Below are 13,473 nucleotides of genomic sequence, written 5' to 3'. Positions count from 1 at the left end.
CGTTGAGGCTTGATTGCGTGAGGGATAAGGAGAGGAGAGAGGAGAACAACGCCCCTTGCCTGTGTCTGCTCAGTGTGGAAAAGGCTCTGGGCCATTCACGAGTGCAGTGTAGACAGGAAGCCCAGACCATTGAACAAGAGCTCATGCTCAGGCATGTGAGAACATGTGAGCTCTTGCTTACTCTGGGACCCTCTGGTCTGGAGACAGATGAGCCTGAGGATCTAGTTAGGAGTGAGGCTTCCCTGTGTGTTGGAGGGGCACAGGTGAGCCTAGGCACACAAGAGAAAGCTGTAAAGATGGTTCTGGGATTCAGGTCTTCCTAGGTGGATAAGGAAGGCCCTGAGAGCTCTGGAAACCATATCCTTGGCCTGGCTGTTATATGCACTATACTATCAGTCACTTCACACCAGTACAGACACCTGAGAAGTAGTGTTGGTATTCTTTGACCACACCACATAGGTTTGCTCATCCATCGGTCATTCAGCAAGCATTTGTTGAGCCAGTTACAGTGGGAACACAAAGGATTATCTACAGACACTCAACTCAAGTGTGTTTTGGTATGGGAAATTGGTATGTGTGTGTGTGTGTGTTTGTGTGTGTGTGTGTGTGTGTGTGTGTGTGTGTGTATGTATGTGTGTGTGTTTACATTCATGCCAATGATCTTTTAGGAATGGCTGAGTGATTCCTTGCTCCTGATAGCGAACAGACTGTAACCTAGATGCTGCTGAGTGGTGGGGACATTGCAAGTTGTGGGGTCAGGCTTCAGGAATCCCTGCTGCCCAGCTCAGTTCCTCCTGTGGAGAACTCTGACCCCTGATGGTGTGGTTTATGCTGCCCTCCCCTGCCCCACACTTGGAGTGTGTCAGCAGTAAACACAGCAAAGGCCATGGTGTCATACTCACCTGGCTTCAAGATCCCACCTGCCTTGTCTTCCTGGAAACAACCTCATTCTTAAAGCCATCTATCTATTGACAAGCTAGGCAATGAACAACCCAGCCAGCTAACTGTGGTAAGCTCGATGCTTATTTTGTCGGTCTCTGATGCTGGGAGAAGAAAATGGGGTCTTTTTGAAGACTGAATTCAACACATTATTTCCTTCAGTATTTCATACCCAAAAACCACCAGGTGTTCAGATCTGGGGACACAAAGATGAGTCAGGATGAGCCCCTGTCTTCAGGAGTCTTGGCTCCTGTAGCTTCTGCGATATGGGCTCATTGACAATGGACAAAGTATAGCAATGATGTAGAGCCCAGTGAGAATTCCACCAAACAATCTGGGAGACATGCTTTTAACAAGCCATGTTTTGGAGAACTTTATGGATCTGAGAAGTAATCTTGAAAGAAATCATCACTGTAGTCTTGCTGCCGTCGTAACTAGTCAAGGCTGCGCTCCGCCTTCATAGCTGTGTTCTGCCTCCCTTATCTGCATGCTAGCGTGATTGCTTGTCTGTGGGAGTTGTGGAATTTGGCAGACTAGGAGAGCATCAAGGGGAATTTTATACTCCTTCCCTCTAGTGTCCCTCTTCCATCTCCGGCCATCTACCCAGGCCGTTCCAGGAGTGCTGAGCTCTACTCACTGACTCTCACCTAATACGATTTTGGTTTGGAGGGCCAGCCTGTAATTCAAAGGTCCTGAGATTCCATGCCCGCCCCCCTTAAAGTCATCAAGAGGCGAGGTATTAGCTTTCTCCCTGTGCTTGTTTTTCCTAGTTTGTATTGTGTGTATGCTCGCCCACCTGAGTCTCCACAGTCTTGGGGACTGTCCTGACACTGTCTTCGCTATAGTTATTTGGTAGGAGTTGGTCTTCTGGAGAAAGGTTTTCGGAGAGGAACACACCAGTGTTTTCATCGTAGTTTTGAAAAGAAAAATGTTTTCCAAGCAGAAGATTTACATACTCATTTTTAAAAAATCTTGTATCCATCATTTTTTGAATGAGTAGCAGTGGGATGGATAAATAGTTTCCATTGAAAACATGCTTGTCTGACGAAGAACGAGACTGAAGGGGAACGAAGCACTTTTAATTGCTGAAGAAACAGCGGCTGCTTTAAATGCTTAGTCACATTGGTGTCACAGTCCTAGTTTGCCCAGTGTTGCTCTTTTTCTCCCTTCATCTTGCACATATGATGCTGTTAGCATTTATTACTGTGCTAGAACTGTGCCAAGATAATGACTATGGTAATTAATCTGGTCCCGTAGCTTCCCTACGCAAACAAGAGCATGACTGTGTAGCTCTTTCCTTCCATATCTGCTTCCAGCTGTCCCCAGAGGGAAGGGAAGCTGAGTCACAGTGGGAAGATGATGCCTGTGGGGAAGTGGTACTGGCTACCCCTCTATTCTGTGAGGGGGCTGCCCTTGCAATTCAGTTTCCTCAGGATTGAATTCCAATTAGTAATGCCACTCTGAGTCTGTATATGTTGTATAAGTGAAGCTATCCACCCAACAAACAGGTTGTTTTTGAACCTCGAGCATGCCCAAGACGGACTGTAAGAAGTCACTGTGATGCAACAGAAAGTCTGAGCCTTTTCCCATATGCCTACCCCTGCCCCCCATGATTGACTCTGGGACCATGAGTATTGGTTAAAAAAGACAGTGTTCCAGGGATGGGAGTGTCCCCTTTTAAAGTCAGCATTGCAGCCATTAAGTCACCTTTCTCCTCAGAGTGTCGTTCTCTCTCTGCTGCTTAGTACTTTGTGAGTGTGTACTGGGCCCAACCACAGAAAAGCCCCTCTTCCCACGTGTGCATTCAGTGTGCACACTAGCAAACATAGGCCTCCAGCAGAGTGGGAACAAGTTATAAGTCAGCTACCTTCATCTCTAGACTTGACTGGCACACAGCTGGAGCTTACAGGACATCAACCTAAAGATGATGAAAGTTGTACTTGTATATGAGTTAAAGTGACATCACTTGAGAAGCCTTGAGGTCCGAGATACCCCACCCCATCCCCACTGAGAATGCAGTGGGGGTTTTCTGCTTTCTCAAGATTCCTTAATATCCATCTCCCTGGCATCAGGTTCTTCTGTTGGCTCTTCCTGAGTTGCTTGGAGTTTGATTTCTCAAGACCCTGTCACTAGGTTTATAATGACAAAGTTGTTGTCATGGATTTGGGGATGTGGCTTAGTGGTAGAGTGCTTGCCTGGCAATATGCAAGGCCCCATGTTCCAGCCTCAGCAACGTAGAACAGGCAGCAGTAACAACACAACCCCAACACAGTCCCTCTGCTTTCCCAGCTTACATAGTCACTCTTTGCCCCTTTTGCTGTGTTGACATTTGTTCTGACGCTGCAGAGGAAATAAAGGGTAAAACTGCTGGCTTTTTCCCCTAAGCACGGATCAAAGCAGTAATTATACCAGTCAGGGTATTATTCATCACACATGCTTTGAAATGTTCTTTAACATTTACTTATTTATTCTCTCTCTCTCTCTCTCTCTCTCTCTCTCTCTCTCTCTCTCTTCCCCTCTCCCTCTCTCCCTCCCCCCCTCTCTGTGTGTGTACTAGTGCTCCCACGTGTGTGCATATACATATGTGACCCATGATGGGCATGTGGAGATCAGAGGAGAAATAGCAGAAATGGATCTTCTCATTCCGTCACATAGGTCCTGGGGATTGAACTCATGCCATCAAGCTTGGCTTCACCCACCCAGCCATCTTGCTAGTTTTAGGGTTAGCTTTTAAAAGCACATTTCCACTTAGTAATGCTCTTGATGAAAGAACTGAGGGGATTAATTTTGTCCAATCTGGAAATACTCACTGACATGTAGCCTTTGGGGTGGCATGGTACGACTGTCATAAGGAAAAGCACAATAATTGTAATCTTTGCTGGATTCTTATTCTTTTTTCCTGGAATACATTTTTGCCTGCAAGAATACAGGCAAAATAGACAGACAAACTCTACTTGCTCAAAACTGGGGGTTTTGAAGAAGTTTTCTCAAAATGGATGAAGGAATGAGTTGTCCTGTAGAACGTTTAAAGGAAAACAAGGAACAGGACTGGTTTGTCAATCATAAAACTGGAATGTTCTGTTGAGAGATCCAAGTTTAGAAAATAGATTCCAGCACCATGAGAGCTGAGATGCTTCCCAACCTTAAAAGACTTCTCTGTGAAGATTCGTGGTGATAGTAACACATGGGACTTGTTGATGCTCCATGACGGAATGTGTCAACCTCCGAAGCTGTGTATAACCCAGCAAGCTAGCATTGTGCACATAACCTGGGTGTTATATTACAGACCTTGTAACATAAGATCATTTGAAGTGCATGAGAATCTAATGGGTTTCAGTACACTACGGTACCTAGAGTCTTTTTATTTATTTTTATTGATGTGTATGTGCGGGTGCCTGCTTGTCTCTGTGTACACCATGCCTGTGAAGCCTTTGCCTTTGGAGGCTAGAAGAGGGCGTAAAGGGGATCCTCTGGAACTCCACCTACAGGCAGTTGTGAGATGCCTGCTGTGGGTTTTCAGAACTGAAGCTGGGTCCTTTACAAGAGCAGCAAGCCCTCTTCACTGTTGAGCCATCTCTCCCAACCCCAAGCACACAGTTTCCTGATATAATTCCAGATTTCTCATTTCAGCAAGCCTTAAGAAATGGCCACTTGTTAAGCTTTAGTGTAACATCAAAGAGTGTCAGCAATGGTGTTAAAGGCTACGAAGCTATTTCCTCATTTTCCAACAACTTGGCTGGATTGTCTTCATGTATTTCAAATGAAATAACACATCTGGTGCTAAGTCACACAACCAAAGCACCATACACAGTACACTAAAGAAATGTGTACAGTTGTGGGGCTAGGAAGGTGGATCACTTGGTAAAGTGCTTGCCATGGAAGCCAGGGACCTGGGCTTGATCCCCAGAATTCAGAAGTGGTGTTGTGTAAACTCATCACAGGAAGCAGAGACAGGTGGGTCCCTGGGGCTTGCTGGCCAGCTAGGAACATATGTTCCTTGCTAATGAGAATTCCTGTCTCAAAAACAAGGTGGCTGTCTCTTGTGGAACCAGGGCACTGAAGAGTGGCCTCAGTCTCCAAATGCATGTGTCTACACATGCACATACCTATCAAAATGCATCCATGAGCACACATACAAAAACAAGCTTCTGCAATTGTGGTAATAAGAAACATTTCTCTAAACTCTACTAGTTCTTCAATAAACCCCTTTTCTCTTTGATTTACCTATAGCTACAACAGTATAGATTGCATATGTTAGTGGTTCAATTCTCAGTGCCAACCTTGAGTGCCAATAATGTAACATAATATGTTCAGAGTTAAGCAGATCTGGTCATGTGTTTATGTTGAAAACAAAGCCACTGTTGGAGTGTTGAAAAGAGGCTGATTTTCCAGGATGATTTTGGGACCGGCTGATTTTTGGTTCCATCCTGGAACCTTGATTCTCTTGAGTTGTTTCGTGTATAATATGGTCTCTTCTTTTCGGGAATGGCTCCACAGTGAGTTGGATATAAACGACAAATTAAGATGTTCCAGAGGAGATGCAATATAAGGCCGCTGAAGGCATGTCTCTGTTTTGAGGTATATAGTACCAACCAGACTTCCTCCAGTCCTTCCCATGTTAGTCTGCTTTATCATTCTGTAACAAAATACCTGACATGGCCAACAAAAAGAGGGAAGGATTTAGTCCATGGTCATGCAGACCCACTGTCAAATTTGATGTCAGCGATGAGGCAGTTCATCATAGCCAGGGGCACACGGTTGGGCAGGCTGCTTACCTCATGATGGCTAGGAAGCTGTGCAGAGAGATAGGAGGGGCTAGGCTCCTCATTCTCCAGCAACCAAACCTCCTCCCACCACACTCCCCCCTGAACAGTCAACCACCCCTCAGCAGCAGCTCCAAGTAGGGACTAAGCCTGTAACATATGGGGACAATCAAAAGCCAAGCATTGTGGTGCTGGAGCCGGTCATCTACACTGGGTCTTATGCTCCCCACAAAAGCCATGTGAAGTACTTATACCTTATAGAGACTAGTGAATCCCCGAGTGTACTAGTGAATCCATTAGTGTACCAAGGGAGGCAGGTTATGTACCGAGCAAACAGCACATTTGGCACCAGACAGTCTGACATTTAGATCTTTCCTTGCGTATGTCCAGATCTGTGCCCTTTGGCAAAGTTCTCTGGACTCCAGTTCCTTAGTCTTCAGAATGGGAGACAGTTTCCACCCAGAAGTGACACTGTAAAAGTTAACAAGGGTGACACTTGGCCCTCCCCAAACTACATCTTTCAGAGGGTTTATGAGTGGGGACTTCTCAGTCCTCTTTCTGTTGGATAGCAGGACCATGGCATCTTAATTTTACCTTTTTTACAGTAAAAGGATAAGTTTATGCTTTCTTTATCTGGTCTCTAAAATTTATGAAACCATTTAATGAAGAATATATAGGACCAGTGTAACAAAGACCCTCATACTAATGAGAGTATTTATTCTCTTAGTCATTTTTCTCAAATTTCAGAGGAAGAGAAGTATTTGTTAAAGGACAGTCGTTTAAATGGTTGCTAAAATTTGTGTGGCTAATCTGAGATGGCCTACTAGTAGAGTTAGAGAATTGAGGGAAATGCTCATACATTTGGATCAAATCAATTTAATTTTCTCCCTTTTTAGAGACAAAGCAATTGACAGGAACTCCAGGGTCCTATATGGAAATGAGGGCAGAAGACAGAGCACTGGCCTGCTCTCAAGACCCAAGGTCTCACTGCGTTTTTGAGGCTATCCTAGAACTCACTCTATAGACCAGGCTGGCCTAGAACTCACTTCAGTCATCTTGTCTCAGCCTCCCAAGGTGCTGGGATTCTATATGTATGTTATCATCCTCAGCTTAACTTAACCCTTTCACAATCACTCTGAGTTCTCTTCCCACAGACTGCCTTTAAGCCTCCATCATCAATTATGAGAAGAAACAAGAGAATTTGCTTCAGCGTGTGCTGTGAACTTGAGTCAGACTCTTGCTGTCTATCATGTCACCCAGTGCTTGTACTTTACAGCCCTCCTCAGGCTGTCTGTCCTTGGTCCAGGGACTGCTTTGTCTCTCCTGAGAAACTGGTCTGTTTCATCTTTAGGGCACAGAGACAGGAACACCTAACATTTACCTCTTCACTTTCATGCCGGGAACATTAGAGTCAAATTTACAATCAATGGTAAGAATAGTATGGAATTCTCCTGTAGATTAAATTTCTCCTCTCAAACTTGTTTTCCACGTGCTCTTTTCCATTGTGTTTGTTTCACTGTTTTCAACCCCTCTTTATGAAACTTCAAATTTCATCAGGAAAGAAATGAATAAGTAGATGAAGAAATGAATGGTTCCAAATGATTGAAGGTAGCAATCACATAGCTAACCATGGTTTTCAAATTATGTAATATGAGGCATAGTTATGAGGACAGGAATTTTAACTAGATAAGAGGAAACAGAAGATCCTCAATGTTTTAGGCACTGTCATTTGGAAGACACTGTAGAGAAGGCTCTATTGGAGACAAGTTCCCTGCCTTCAAATCCCCTTCCCTTCTATTTCTAAGAAGAAGTTTCTGGCTAACTGGCGGAGAAATCTAACAGAGCTATGGAAAGTGGGAACTTCGTATCTCCGAAGGATCCTGAAGTAGCCATAGCGGAGAATCTTGCATCCTGAGGGAGGATGGGTTTGTTGACCTTTGAGGTCTCAGCCTGCCCTGATTGCATGATTGTCTTTGGAAGTTTTCAGTGTTAAACTGGAGGATTTGGTTGCTCCAAAGTTGAGTGGGATTTCTGGGTATTTGATGAAGGAAGGCAATAAAAATGCTTTCCCAAACCAGTTCTCTTGCTGTGTGACCCAGCTGGTTCCTGTAGGTGCCTTGATCATCTGCAAAGCAAAGCTGACTGTGGGTGGCCAACTGGAGTTCTCCTCGTGGAGGTCATTTCTTCTTGGAGGGTCCTATCAGCATTCCAGTTACTGTAAGGGTTGTTTTAACCATTGACAGAGATTCCTGGGTCTTCTCATGGAAATGAAAGCAGAAGGCAGAACCCTGGGCTGCCCCTGGGTCCTATAACCCTCGCCCTTCTTCCCACAGAGTATCAGAGGGAAGAATGCAAGTTCTCCATGGGGCAGTGAGTTGGTGAGATGCCAGCCCTTGCCGGAGCTAAACCAAACCAAAGTAACGCTTTACCTTTTATGTTAGAATCCAGATCTTGCTATGGAAATTAGGCAGAGAGAACAAGATTATCTTGTACAATCTTGAAATAAAATGTGACTGGGAAGAATTTTTCCCATTATTTCATCCTCTGCTAAGGGAAGCAAAAATACATTCATGTATGCATATACACATAAATGTACATACATAATTTTATTTTCTGGAAATGGCACAAAGGCTACCCTTATTCCCTGTGCTTCCTTAACTATCAGGATTTTCTCACTTTTTTTTTCTAGGTAAGAGGTAAACAGCATGATCCTTTATACCCAAATATGTCAATGCATACTCCTGGGGAATGGCATTTTGTCTAATGCCAGAATATAGTTATTGACTTTGGTAAAATTAATATTGATGCCTGCATTTATGTAACAATCATCCGGTCACTTCTAGGCTTTTGGTTATGATCAACTGCAGTTAGTGTTTGCTGTTAGATATTCACATTCCAGTTGTCTCCTGGCATTCTCCACGGCACTGTTAGCCTCCTCTACATACATCGTGTATTAGGTCCCACGGCACTTAACCATCCTGTGTTGTTTTGTTTAGAAAACCTTCCAGCAGTAGCATCATCAAAGCTATTGGTCATTTGAACAGCATACATTGCATTGTTAGATAGGGACACTTCTGATTATAGGGCACATCTGATTCACAGCCTACCTCTCCATCCCCTGAAAGCCGAGGTTCTGTTCTCTGGAGCCTACGACCACTACTAGTCTATGGGGAATATTTTGTTACTATTTTGCTTGCATGGCTTGGATTTGAACCCACAGACTTACTTGTGCTCAGACAAGCACCGTGCCACTGAACCATGGCCCTGTAATTGTTTTGTTTTCTTTTTGAGACAGGTCTCATTCAGTAGCCTAGGTTGTCCTCCACTTCCTGTGTGCTGGGATTTACAGGCATGCACGGTCAAACCCAGACCCATTTATGTAACGTGTTTTCTCTCTTGTGTGAGGAGTTAGGGATGCACATTTCTTCCATGCTCGTGTTTATTTGATGCAAAACATAGATGCATCAGCTCTTGTGACACCCTTCATAACTTGTCTATTGCAAAACTGTCAGGACTTTCCTGAGTCCAGAGGGGGAAAAATCATTTTGAGAATCTTTGTTTTTTATTGAGACAATGCATGCTTATGAATCTAGCCACAAATAGAAATACCTTGTATTCATTTGAGGCGCCTGTCTCAGTATTTTTCTGCATCTGATGAGTTAAGGGCAGCAAGTCGGATGATAATTGAGCATTTCTATGCAGGCGGTGCTTTGGCCAGCTCAATGAAAAGGGACATTCAGCAGTTCTGGTCCCTGTCATCACAACAACCTGCTTAACATGCATCAATATGCATTATTAAATACAATAGCACATAAATAAAAACATTTGCGAGCTATGATGCACATTAGAATCACTGAGATGGTTTTTCAGATGGATGGTCATGTTCAGGCACAAGAAGCTGATTAAATTGCCAAAGGTTACTTAATAAAAGCCAGGGCTGTGGAGCCAACTGTCGCTAACTTTCACACTGTGGTGCCTCACTTTCAAAACTCCCTTCATGAATGGTTTCCTCAGTGTCTAAAGATCAGAGAGGCAGTGGGAAAGTGACACAAGATGACTTTTTTTTCAAAAGGTTGCAGAATTCTGTGGCATAAGTCCTTTGAAGAGAGAGTTAAATGTAAGAAAAAATAGGTTCTCATTTTACAAGTGCACTATTTTCTGTGGAAGGGACTTTAGGGCTGACTATGTTTGCAAGGCTGCAGGGGCCTGGAAGGCTGGTAAGGGTCAGAGTGGCAACAATTTCTAATCTCTGGTCTTTCGTGGTTCACCTTACCTTTGCTTACTGAGCCCTAGTTAGAGTAAGCAGTAAACAAAGTGAGACTTTTAGAAAGACCTGTAATTTTAGTGATTTCTGATTTTATAGTATTCTAAATTCACAGTTTTAACCCAGGAGAATTATGTTCACAGAGTATAAAGTCACCAAGCAGGGTCTCTGGCAAGGACCAGCTCAGTGGTAGAATACTTGCCTAGCATTCTTGTTAACTGTAAATAGTGAAGTCTTCAAAAACTTTTTTTAGATTTAATTATTATTTTTTATTTTTCTCTAGATTTTTTAATTTAAATTAGAAACAATCTTATTTTACATATCAATTCCAGTTCCCTCTCCCTTCCATCCTCTCCTGTCCCCCACCAATCCCCCATCTCATCCCCCTTCTGCTCCCCAGGGAGGGTGAGACCTTCCATGGGGGAATCATCAAAGTCTGTCACATCATTTGGGGTAGGACCCTGTGTGTGTAGGCTGAGAGATTATCCCTCTGTGGGGAGTGGGCTCCCAAAGTCCATTTGTACACTTGGGATAAATACTGTTCTATTACCAGAGGCCCCATAGACTGCCCAGGTCTCCTAACTGACACCCATGTTCAGGGGGCTGGTTTCCAGCTGTCAGTCTGGGGACCATAATTATTTTATTTTCGTGTGTATGAGTGTTTTACCTGCATGCATGCATATGTACCATGTGTGTACCTGGTGCCTGCAGAGGTCAGAAGAGGGCATCAGATTCCTTGAAACTGAAGCTGTGCATGGCTGTGGACCAGCATTTTGGTACTGAGGAGGAAACCCAGGTCCTCTGTGAGCTACTGAGTCATCTCTCCTGTCCCATAGTCTTTTTTTTTTATGATCTCTTCGTTGGTGAGTTTAGGATTGTTTTAGGGCCATGCTGTCCAATATGGTGTCCAATAGCCGTGCATGGTTATTGACATTTGAAGTGTGCCTGGCTAGTCAAAACTGCTTTGTTCCCTAAGTGATAACTACTTGTCAGGATTCAAAGATGTAGTCCCTGGAAAATAATGGAGTAAGTTTTTTGTTTGTTTGTTTTGTTTTTACATAATAATGATATATCAAATGTATATTGTATCTCTTGGGTGAGAGATAATGCCATTGAAATTGATTTCATTTCTTTTTTTTTTTTTCCTTTTTTAATCTGGTTACGGTCCCCAGGAGCAGCTGTGACACGTGTTTGTGGCACCTCCATCTTTATGTCGGAACAATCCACTCTGGGAGGAAAGAACATTTAGTGCAAAAGCAGGAGTTTGCATTGCATACTTTTGATTAGCGGATGGGCAAGATGGCCAGCAACCCATTTTAACTGTCGTTGGATTTGGGTTCTATTAAGGCCTCTTTAATCAAAGTTATTGTCCATCTGCCCTAATGTCCTGGTTGGAAGGAGCATTGAATCTTTTTGTTTGCTTAAAAACTTTTAAAGACAACTCTATCCGCATTTCAAAAGTGACTTACTTTTTTTTTAAAGCTTTTTATAAAAAATGTTCCATTTATATAGACGGGAGGCCTGAGTCACAGAGTTTTTAGAAGGCTAACGAATTGTGCCAATTATCCAGAAACTTCTGAAAGAACCTGTCTGGCCCCACAGAGAGGCATGCAGGGGGACTTAAGGGCCCTTAAAAGTCTCAGGCCAGCCATCTGCCTCTGTGTTCACACCTTCCTTCCAATAAATGAAACCATTGGGGAAGATAAAATATTTATTCCTTAGTGTCTATAACTGAATTTATGGATATATCTTGCTGGATATTATTGCCTGTGTAAACCCATGTAACTGTGCACGTAAAACATGTTTTTATTAGTTCCTACATAAAATTTTTATGATAATGGCGAACAAAGGAGCAATTTAGTTTAGCAGAGTTTGCTCTTATTACTCCAGCTTCCAATAGACCAGCTAGAGTGCAAACAACAGCAGTCTGCAAGGGAGAGGGGTGGGGCTCGCAGGGCTCATGCTCCTGGCAGTGGGCTAGGAAGCTGGGGAGGCCCCCAGAAGCCCCTTGGGTCTGCGAAGGGCGAGGCTGGGGAGGGCAGCCGTTCAATCTCGCAGGTTGTTGTTAGGCAGCTCCCCTTCCCATTCATAACTGTGCAGCGTTCAGATTCAGTTTCTGAAAAGGCTTCATAACTGCTATTGAAAGAACTCCCACATACTGTATTTCAAGCAGAGAATTGCAGAGAGAAAGGGGTTCAAGTGGCTTTTTGTGGGTCATCTCCCACTCTGGGATTTAAACAAAGCTCACACAGAACAAAGTTCCTTTAACCCGGTGCCTTCATCTCGCTCTCCCTGTCTGCGGGGTTTGGCAGGCTCGCTGGGTACAGAGCCCACGCCTCTCATTCCCCCTGCTGCCCTTTCATGTTTGACCCTCGAATGTGGCAAAGGATCTCTGTGGTGACCTGGATCGGGAGGGAAGTTCCTCTAGAATTTGAAAATTGAGCATCTTTCATAAATGCAGCCCGTTCCTTCCTAATGACTAGTTGAAAATTGCTAGTCCATAATCTCAAGCGAGCACAATTCCTGCACCAACATTTAGGGGCAGGATTTGACATGTGGAAATGGACTTGGTAATAGCAAGATGTGTTTTAAATTGCATGAACTTGGAAATGAAAGACAAAGGATTATTGTAGACATGTAACACTGAAGGCTATCCTAGGAATCGGCAGAGAAACTGGGCCACCATGGTGCACGCTGAGTTCATTCTGGGCTGAGATCTTTCTGAAGCATTAATTGGAGGACAGCCCGGTCCCTAGGGACCTGTGATGGTCTAGATTCTAGAAGTTCTTAAACCTTGGAAGACTCGTGTTTGAAATCTGGGCATGTAGCTAAGTCAGTAGAGTGCTTGTCTAGAATGTACAGAGCCCAGTGTTCAGGCCCCAATGCACATGACAAATGTGTGGGGGCACACACCTGTAACCCAAGCACATGCAGAATAAAAGCAAAATGATCAGAGATTCGGGGTCATCCTTGGTCACAGAGTTAGTTCAAGGCTGGCCTTAGATATGTGAGATACAGACACGGGCAGGGGGGATAGACAGACTGAGATACATACAGATACAGAGAGAGAGAGAGAGAGAGAGAGAGAGAGAGAGAGAGAGAGAGAGAGAGAGAGATTGTGATATGGGAGCTGACTCAGCCAGTAAAGTACATGCCTCACTTACAAGCATGTGGACCTGAGTTTGATCTCCAGAACCCACAAAAAATGAAACATCCAAAGGGGGTGTATATTTGAAATCCCAGTGCTGGGTAGGCAGAGACAAGCAGATCCCTAGGGTTTGCCTGCCTGCCTGCCAGTCTAGCTTACTTGGCAAGCTCCAGGCATGAGAGACAAATGCAGAGTTGATGGTTCATGAGGGGATGACACCTAAGGTTTTCCTGGTTCCACATGGGGGTGCATAACTGTCATGTACACAAACATGCATGCGTGCACACATCTGCACATATACACAAGACACCAGTACAGTCCATTCATAGGCGAGGCAGCTCCTGGTCCATCTCGCCGTA

General features: G+C 44.1%; 1 protein-coding gene across 1 annotated transcript in view; it reads left to right on the top strand.

Moving 5' to 3' along the window:
- Positions 1-13,473, top strand: part of Kif26b (kinesin family member 26B) — a 399,825-nt gene that overhangs the window by 155,884 nt on the left and 230,468 nt on the right. The window lies entirely within an intron of this gene.

Source organism: Cricetulus griseus, chromosome 5 (genome assembly GCF_003668045.3).
Source record: "Cricetulus griseus strain 17A/GY chromosome 5, alternate assembly CriGri-PICRH-1.0, whole genome shotgun sequence".
NCBI lineage: Eukaryota > Metazoa > Chordata > Mammalia > Rodentia > Cricetidae > Cricetulus > Cricetulus griseus.
The sequence above is the reverse complement of the archived record's forward strand: the minus strand, read 5'-3'. Positions and strand labels throughout refer to the sequence as shown.